The sequence below is a fragment of the Arctopsyche grandis genome, unplaced genomic scaffold (assembly GCF_051622035.1).
Source record: "Arctopsyche grandis isolate Sample6627 unplaced genomic scaffold, ASM5162203v2 HiC_scaffold_145, whole genome shotgun sequence".
Lineage (NCBI taxonomy): Eukaryota > Metazoa > Arthropoda > Insecta > Trichoptera > Hydropsychidae > Arctopsyche > Arctopsyche grandis.
This window is the reverse complement of record NW_027518475.1, coordinates 46,288-56,251: the sequence shown is the minus strand read 5'-3', so window position 1 is coordinate 56,251 and position 9,964 is coordinate 46,288. Positions and strand designations below refer to the sequence as shown.

The window sequence follows — 9,964 nt, the reverse complement described above, 5'->3', positions numbered from 1 at the left end:
AAGTACATAAGATTAACGATAGTACCCTTGGATTAAAAATTGAACGAATTATTCATTTAGCTAAATGTCCACTCCTTTTACTTTCTGCTACTCTAGGGAATTTACAAGGTTTTTATAATTGGTTTAAAAATATAGAAGATTCAAAAGGTAGGGAATCTGAATTAGTATATCATGGTGAAAGATATTGTGAGTTGAAATCATTTGTTTACACAGAAAAACTCTCTGGTGAGAAAGATCTAAGTGATTCTACCCAAAAAGATGAATTGGTTCCAACGTTCGTTCCACTAAACAGCATGTTTGCTTACTCTTTCGCCCATCTTGCTAATTTCGGATTTGGTAACGACTTGCATTTTTTGCCTGAAGACCTTTTAAATATTTACTATTACGTTTATATGATTTTAGAACAGCCACAGAAAAAATTGATCAAAAATTTAGCACCAAAAAGATTTTTTAAAAGCAACATCATTTCAAAGGCCGATGTAAAAGAATACCAAAATCATTTGCTTCAAACATTTGAAGGGTGGGTTAAAGAAGGAATTCTTAAAGAGGAACAAGTTAGAAAAATACACAGTCTTCTTACAGATGAAGCACATAAAGCTTTTAATTTCCCTACATCTGAAAAATACATCGTTGATAATATAACAAAACTTCTCAATACATTAAAAGATACAAATATGTTGCCAGTCATAGTTTTTAATACTGACAGAGATTTTGTAACTAAATTAGCCAAATTAGTATATAAAGAATTAGAAGATAAAGATTTTGCAAAGAAAAAAGACAAGGCTTTAGAAAAAGTGAAGAAAGAAATGAAAAGAAATAGGGATGCTGAAAAAAACAAAGACTCTTGGATAGATGATTCAATTGCATCAGAGCAATTTGCGGAGCCCGATTCTAGAGATATTAAATTTACATTCCTCGACCCAATCACAAAATTGACAGATTACGAAATCAAAGAAGAATTTCATGATATTAGAAATGGTGCCGTTGAAAAAGATATTTTAGATATGGCGTACCGTGGGATTGGAATACATCACTCATCTATGAATAGAAAATATCGATCGGCCATTGAAATTTTATTTAGAAAAAAACATGTGCGAGTATTATTTGCTACAGAGACACTTGCATTAGGTATAAATATGCCTTGTAGAACCGTTGTATTTGCCGGGGATTCATTAGAATTAGACCCAATGAATTACAAACAAATGAGTGGGCGTGCAGGTAGAAGGGGGTATGACACTTTAGGAAATATTGTTTTCTTCGGTATACCCAAGCCACGTGTTCAAAATCTCATGGTTAGTATGCTTCCAGAAATTCAAGGTGCTTACACGTACTCTAATACTAGTCTTGTTTCATTTTCAATTGAAAATTCACTTATAAAATTACCACTTTTATCTGCAAATTTTGAAAGTACCAAACTTAATGATGAAATTACTAATTTAAAGATTGAAAATAAGAATAATTTTATCAATGCTACCCTTGATTCCCTTGATACCCTTTCAGGTAGACAAAGATTAGTTGATTATCAAAAGACAATTTATCCATCTATTTACCCCTCTAATTATACTTGGGATCTTTTTATTTGTAATAGAGATTTTGATCCTGCTATTTTTATTTTTACCATTCTTTTTAAAACGGATAAAATTATTTGGACTCCAAATGAATTTATGAATTTAGTGGCACATTTCTTTGAAGTACGCCCTGTTCATTCTCAATTCCCATTTTTCTTATCACCTTTGCCTAAGTCAATTCAAAATGTTATTGATGAAATTAATAAAAATTACATTTCCGATGCCACAAAATTCTATCCAGAATCCGTTAAAAAGTTACAAAAACTAACTAAAAAGCCCCTTTTTAACCTGAAATCTTTTCTTTACGCTTTTCAGGAAAATAAGAATTCTTACATTTATGACTTTTTTCAACATGGCGTATCAAATCGTATTAGAAAGAATAATATGATAATAGAAGGTGAGCTTTGGCAATCACTTAACAACATTAACACTTTTTTTAAAAGTTTTATTTCATTGTTAGCAGGATACCTTGACCCACAAGATGATCGACTCAAGAAGTTGAAAATTATTTATGAGACATTTAATTCAAAATTTACTGCTATTTTTGCTTAAATAAATCATGTTTTTTTATCATTAAATATTAATATAAATTGTTGAAATAATGTTAAAAGTTGGATATATAAATACTAAACGTAAGAATTTGAAGGTAAAATGGGTAATTATTTAAGTATAATATATATACAACTCTAAATAACACACGTTTACCTCAAACTCTTAGTTCAAATAAATAAACTATAATGTCTAATAGGTCTTTAGATAACAGCAAAAATAAATAGATTTTTTCTAAAAAATTTAATACTATTTGATAAATACTGTCGTCATGATTATATTGTACTTAAATAAAGCTGCTCTATGCCTTTTGATAAAAATGGTAGTGGGGCATTTTCTCTGAAAAGTCAATCATTTCTGGTACTTTTTAGTAATGCAATTTTATCATATTTATTTGTGGGGTTTTTATCAGTAAATGAAGGTAAAGAGATAATTTTTTTGCCGTTCTAAATAATTTTGAAAAATTAAAAATCAAATTAATTAAGCTAAAACATGAAAAGCAACCAAAATTATTTTCAACTTAAAATTACCACCAAAAAATAATTCAGGCTTGAGGTGAATTTGTTTTACATCACATAATTTCATATTGGTCACTAATATAAATAAAGAGAGAAAGGACTCTTACCTTATACCTTACTCCTTAAGTATTTATTTAAATTAGAAGCAGCTTTTATACATCAAATAGGCTAACTCAGGAATCATCAACGATCATATAACCTGTATGCCAAACAACTCTATGCTTAATATTTTAAAATTAAATTTTTAATCACTCTAAAAAGAAAAAAGTCTGATTTAAGATTATGGGTAATATAAATTTCTGCCCTGAGAATTATATAAATAATTCTTTTGGACTATAGAAATATGGCAAGGGGGCATTAGATTAAATAAACCACACTTTTTGAAATTTAATTTAAATCTATATTTTTAAAAAAAATTGCCAGGGCCTTTTTTATTATTGGCACCACACTAATAAATTGTTTTTTTCACTTAAAAATTAGAAAATATTTTGAATTAAAGATAAAGAATGTAAAAAATAGGATTTAAGAGTATTTATAACAGCTCTTATTCATAAGTGTAAAGTGAAAATAATTCCATATTTAATGACTTTGGCAGGGGTAAAAGGGGAATTGTTACATTAACTGAAGAAGGTATGGTAGGTGTGTAAGACCAGAAGTTTTAACTGATCTCTATCAACTGTGTAGGATGTTTTAAAAGTTACTTTTTTTGTAGGTGATAATAAGATCAATTGGTTAATAAATTTGAAGGGGGGTTTCATTAACTGAAGGTTTTATCAAAAGTATTAAAGCATAGCCCCAATTATTAAGTAGGCTTTTGAAAGTCTTTTTCGCTTGTAGACGAGTTTTTAAGAGGAAATAGTAAAAAGAATTACCGAGCTGGCAGTAGGATGGCTAGAAACATCTGGAATTTCGAAAAATTAAAGAAGGCAGAATTTTAAACTTTTAATAAATAGCTTGAATTTAAGTAGGGAAAACTTAAAACGCTATTTTGTTAACTTAGTAAATATTTAAGGTCGTGTAACAATAATTTTATCTTAGGCAGAAAAATCAAGCCGTTATATCATGCCTAATAGATTTGTGAGTACAATAAAAATGTAATATGGCATTATTGTCCCGTGTCATCGAAGATGGCGAAGTTCTTATTTCAATGAGCATTTAATCATTATGGGCAACTAGGGATTAAATTATAGAGGATAACACAGCACTCATAATATTAAAGTATTTGGCTATTAAGGGCAACTAGGGATTATATTGATAGAGGATAACATAGCACTCATAATATTAAAGTATTTGGCTATTAAGGGCAACTAGGGATTATATTGATAGAGGATAACACAGCAATTATAATATTAAACTATTTGGCTATTAAGGGCAACTAGGGATTATATTGATAGAGGATAACACAGCACTCATAATATTAAAGTATTTGGCTATTAAGGGCAGCTAGGGATTAAATTATAGAGGATAACACAGCACTCATAATATTAAAGTATTTGGCTATTAAGGGCAACTAGGGATTATATTGATAGAGGATAACATAGCACTCATAATATTAAAGTATTTGGCTATTAAGGGCAACTAGGGATTATATTGATAGAGGATAACACAACAATCATAATGTACAGGGCATTATTTATAAAGCACATAAGAATAAATTGTCTCATTTTTTATATTTTTAGTTTTAGTTCAGGTAAATGATTATTACATCAAAATTTGGTTTAAATATTCCTTTCTAAAGGGGTTTCACTAGAATTTAAATTTTTTTTTAAGCTTTTTAATAGAAAGGAATGTTCTTGTAAAAAGCTCCGATTAACAATGCTATTTTTAAAAAATAAAAATTTTAAGCCCATGGAAGAATTTGAAGGTGGATTTCTACAGAGTTCTTTAAAGCATGATTACACGGGTATAAAAACCATCAGATGTCTAACCAATAAACAAATAGCCAGCACCCATATAGATGAGTCAACTTCTTTGCTTATTATTGATAATTTTGAGGTTTCAAATATTCAGCTTTGTGGGTATGTCACTTCTCATAAAACGATTTCTACAGGCGTTGTTTTTGAACTTGATGATACCACAAGTAAAATTGAATGTGCCTTTTGGACAAATGGCACATTTGAAGAAACTACAGCAGAGCAAATAAAAGAAAATGCACTTTTAAAAGTAATGGGCTCAATAAAAACCTTTGCGGGTAAAAAGACTCTTAATGCAGCTTCGATCACCACTGTTCAAACCGATTCCTTGATTTTCATTTAACAAGTTGTCTCTACCAGCATCTGCATTTTACTAATAAATTAATGAGGCAAGAAGAAAGGAAAAAGACAAATACACTACCAAAGATGCAACTGGATATACTCGATGTTTATAAAAATAATCAAGACCAGAATGGATTAGATCTAGAAGTAGTAGTTTCAATGTTAAGAGGTAAATATTCAGAAAATGAAATTAGAAATAATATTGAAAACTTGTTAAATAATTGTCACCTCTATTCAGTTGATGGAAATTCTTATAAAACCACTATTTAATAAATTGTCTATAAAGAATTATTTGATAAACAACATTGTACAACTTTTTTAAAAAAATTATTATTTAACATGCTGTTTTAGAAAGCCATAAATTTATTGTAAAACTAAAATATATTTTGTATTATTTATTTGAGGTTAAAAAGTTGCTCTACTTTGAGTTAAAGTTGTAGAGATTTTATCTCATAAGGGTATCAAGTGATCTTAATTAGAAGATCCCCAATTTATTTGTGGCCACGACAGTATGGTACTGTCTATAATTAAACGCCAGCTCAAAATCAATAGGACACTTAGCCCTAAGGCTAGCCGACTGTCGGCAGAGGGATAGAGATGCTATAGGGGCCCCCAGAGTTTTGTAGGAAACTTCTTTTTTTGCTGTAGGCAACCACTTTTCAATAAATCCGATTTTTTTTTATTTGCGGCTACTTTCCTTTTTAGAACGAAGGAAATGTTTACAAAAAACTTCTTAAACACTAGTGATTGTATGTGGTTCAGTTTTGAGTCTGATCTACCTATTTCATTATTTTTTGTGAAATTTAATAATTAATCCTGTTCAAGGTTATCACTTATGAGGGTAAATTTCTAGCTGGCATAAGGGCCCTGGGGGGTTTACGCAGCAATGCGGGTCCCCGACCGGGTTACAGAAAAACACACTAAGAAAACTAACATGTATTAACAACTACAGCTTAAATAAATCCAACATTTTATGAGGGTAAATTTCATTTTGCATTGTTAAATAAGTGTAAACTCATTAGCTATTAAATCCTATTTACTTGATTTTTCTTTTTAATTTAAGTTTATCAATCTAGATTGGGTTTTTCCTACTCCGATCAATGTTATTTTTAACATGCAATAGCAATTAGTCTTGTTGTTTTTAGTTGGTAAAGATATTTAAATTCTAATAACTTCTTTACTTTTTATATTTTCACTAATTTACGATATTCCGAACTTGAAAGATCTCAGTTACTTAGAACTTACAGTCGATACTTATTACAGAAAAAATCGTTTTGCTTTCTTGCTTAGTCGTGGCTTAACTTTGTGACATATTTAATTTAAAAAAAATTGTTTTTAAAGCCGCTCTGCAATACGTCCATTGTACTTTTTCAATTAAGAAAATGTTTCTAGTATGTAAAAAGCTGTAAACCGTTTCTTATTTCCTTTGATTAACAAGTAATTAAATTTTATTTACCTGGGCGTTCATTAAATCACAAGCTATACAGTATTCCGTGCCATTAATTTTCCTTTGATGCCAAAATCGGTATTTTCTGGCGATTCACTTAGATTATATGTAATTTTTAAGTGCAAATAAAACGATGCTTTTTCTCAACTTGATGGAATAGGGATCTTCTTAATGACAAATTTCTGGATCTGCCAATAGTTTTTTAAAAATTTCAGCATATTCCTTTGTTAAAATAAATATAATTGAATTATCTAGTAATAATAATATTAATTCGCAGGTTTTGAATTGAATTTATAGAGAATTGGGACTTTTTTACTGGCCAAGTCAAATATGAGCATTTATTTAAGTATAATAGGAATAAATTAATTTATAATGCAGTGTATAAATTTAAATGTATAAAAATAGGTGCTACAAATAGTGTTTATGTTCAATTACGGTACCAAAAACATTTTAATTTTTCGTTTTTTGATTTCACGAAAATTTGTTATTTTACATGTTAAGATAAAATTGCTCATTCGGCAAAGCAACAGATTTACAATATAATTATAAATTGCTAAACTGTCAATAAATGTCAGATTTGCGGAATTGATGCAAGTAATAAATTAATGAGAATATTTAATAAAAAAAATGTTCGGATTTATTTAAGCTGTAGTTGTTAATACTTGTTAGTTTTCTTCGTGTGTTTCTCTGTAATCCGGTCGGGGAACCGCATTGCTTCGTAAACCCCCCAGGGCCCTTATGCCAGCTAGAAATTTACCCTCATAAGTGATAACCTTGAACAGGATTAATTATTAAATTTCACAAAAAATAATGAAATAGGTAGATCAGACTCAAAACTGAACCACATACAATCACTAGTGTTAAGAAGTTTTTTGTAAACATTTCCTTCGTTCTAAAAAGGAAAGTAGCCGCAAATAAAAAAAAATCGGATTTATTGAAAAGTGGTTGCCTACAGCAAAAAAAGAAGTTTCCTACAAAACTCTGGGGGCCCCTATAGCATCTCTATCCCTCTGCCGAAAGTCGGCTAGCCTTAGGACTAAGTGTCCCATTGACCTTGAACTGGCGTTTAATTATAGACAGTACCATACTGTCTTGATCCAATACAAGAAATTGGTTTTCTTACACATAGTAAGGGCTTGGGGAAAACATTTGTATTTAGTTTTAAATATAATCGATCTAATCATAACAAGGGCATTTATAAAAAAGTATTAGCTTACATAGCCAAAATACAATCTAAATACTAATTCACATTATATAAAAATATTCCTTTACATAGATTTTCAAAATTTCCTTAAAAATTTTAGAGTTTTAAATCTTCCATACAAATTTGTGCCCATGGAATATCACAGTAATGAAATTAAGTCAATCGACCTCATAGCAAATGATCAAGTTATAACACAAGAAACATTAGGGAAGATGTTCTTGGAGTTTATAAAAGAATTCAAAACAACTCATAAATCTTACCACACACAATTACACTCCAATTTGGCACAGAATATTTTATCTATTACGGTACAAATAGAACACTTAGGGCAATTTAGTCAAGAGCTATTTAATAGAATTATTACTAATCCAGAAGCCTGTTTATTGTCTTTTGAAAGGGAGATCTGTAAAAGTTTTAATCTCAAGAATTTTCAAATTTAATACAAACACAAGGATCTTGCACTAAAATAAGAGATTTAAATGCAAATAAATCAAATAGAGTGGTAAAAATACAGGGGATTGTTGTATCTGCTTCATCTATACTTACAAAGCCCAAGGAACTTTGTATTACTTGTCGTAGTTGCCTTCAAAGTAAAATGGTTAAAGATGCCATTCCTAGAACTTGTGATAATTCCTCTAAGTGTCCAATTGACCCTTATGTTATAGTACCTGAAAAAAGTATTGTAACGGATATTCAATATGCCAAAATACAAGAAAATTTTGAAGATCTTCCTACAGGGGAAACCCCCAGGCATTTTTCAATTATGTTAGATGGGATACTTGTAAATAAATTAAGCCCAGGAAATCAAGTAAAGCTAACAGGAATTTATTCAATTAGAAATGCAGATGATAAGAGTTTTTCTTATTTAAAAGTGCTGGGAATTGAAATTCTAAGTCAAAAATTAAAGCATCTTTTACAGAAGAAGAAGAAAATCAATTTAAAAAGATGGCCAGAGATGATGTCTATGAAAATATCGCAAAGAGTATTGCACCATCAATATTTGGGCATGAAGATATTAAAAAAATATTGGCTTGCATGTTATTTGGGGGTACTAGGAGATCAAGGGAAGATGGGATTACACTAAGAGGGGATATTAATGTTTTGCTCTTTGGAGATCCGGGTATTGCTAAATCCCAGTTATTAAAATTTATGGAAATTGTTTCACCAATTAGTGTTTATACTTCTGGTAAAGGAGTTCAGCTGCTGGTCTAACGGCTTCTATAATTAAAGATAGGAATAATGAATTTTACTTGGAAGGGGGTGCCCTTGTATTGGCAGATGGCGGAATTTGTTGTATTGATGAATTTGATAAAATGAATGAAAATGATAGAGTTGCAATACATGAAGCTATGGAACAACAAACAATTTCTATCGCAAAAGCGGGAATTACAACCGTTCTTAATTCCAGAACATCTGTACTAGCGGCGGCTAATCCAACATTTGGGCGTTACGATGACTACAAAACCCCATCAGAAAATATTGAGTTTGGAACTACAATTCTTTCTAGATTTGATTGTATTTTTATAATGAAAGATAAGAGTGGGCCTAATGATAAGACTATTGCTGAACACGTGCTTAATTTACACAAAAATACAGTAAAACCAATAGAAGGAGTAATCTCTGTAGATGAACTTAGAAATTATGTACAATATGCCAAATCTAAAATATTTCCAACACTTTCTGAATCTGCCACTAATAAATTAAACAGATTTTATGTAGATATTAGAAAACAAGTAGGTAAATTTGAAGATAAGAGCTCAAAAAAGAGTTCGATTCCAATTACAGTAAGACAATTAGAAGCAATCATCAGATTATCAGAAAGTTTAGCAAAAATGGAACTCGTAACGGTTGTTACAACTAAACATGTAGATGAAGCTATAAGACTTTTTCAAACAAGTACAATGAATGCGGTTTCACAAGGGCATATGATTGAAGGTATGATGAGACCAGAATATTTTTCCGAAATTGAAACAGTAATAGAGAAGATCGAAAAAGCATTGCCTGTTGGGTCATCAATAAAATTTTATGAATTAAAAGAAACAGTTAAATGTAGTGAAGCACTGGTTAGAAAAGCAGTTGATTATATGATTAAGAAAAACAAGTTAATTAGTAGAGATTTTGGAAAGATTTTGGTCAGAAAACCGTAAATAAATATTTGAATTAATTTTTTATAGATATTTAGATCATAATTTATGGGTTATCTAATAGCTTTGATACTTTAAAAAAGGCTAAAAAAATTGTTTATAGATATTTAGATCATAATTTATGGGTTATCTAATAGCTTTGATACTTTAAAAAAGGCCAAAAAAATTGTTTATAGATATTTAGATCATAATTTATTTGTTATCTAATAGCGTTGATACTTTAAAAAAGGCTAAAAATTTGTTCATTTTTTATTGGGAAATTTGTGGGGTTAATGTTAA

The 9,964-nt window shown here is 29.8% G+C and overlaps 1 pseudogene; it reads left to right on the top strand.

Annotated features, from left to right (window-relative positions):
• Nucleotides 1-7,672: 7,672 nt before the first annotated feature.
• LOC143922001 (uncharacterized) lies at nucleotides 7,673-9,688 on the top strand (annotated as a pseudogene).
• Nucleotides 9,689-9,964: the final 276 nt, after the last annotated feature.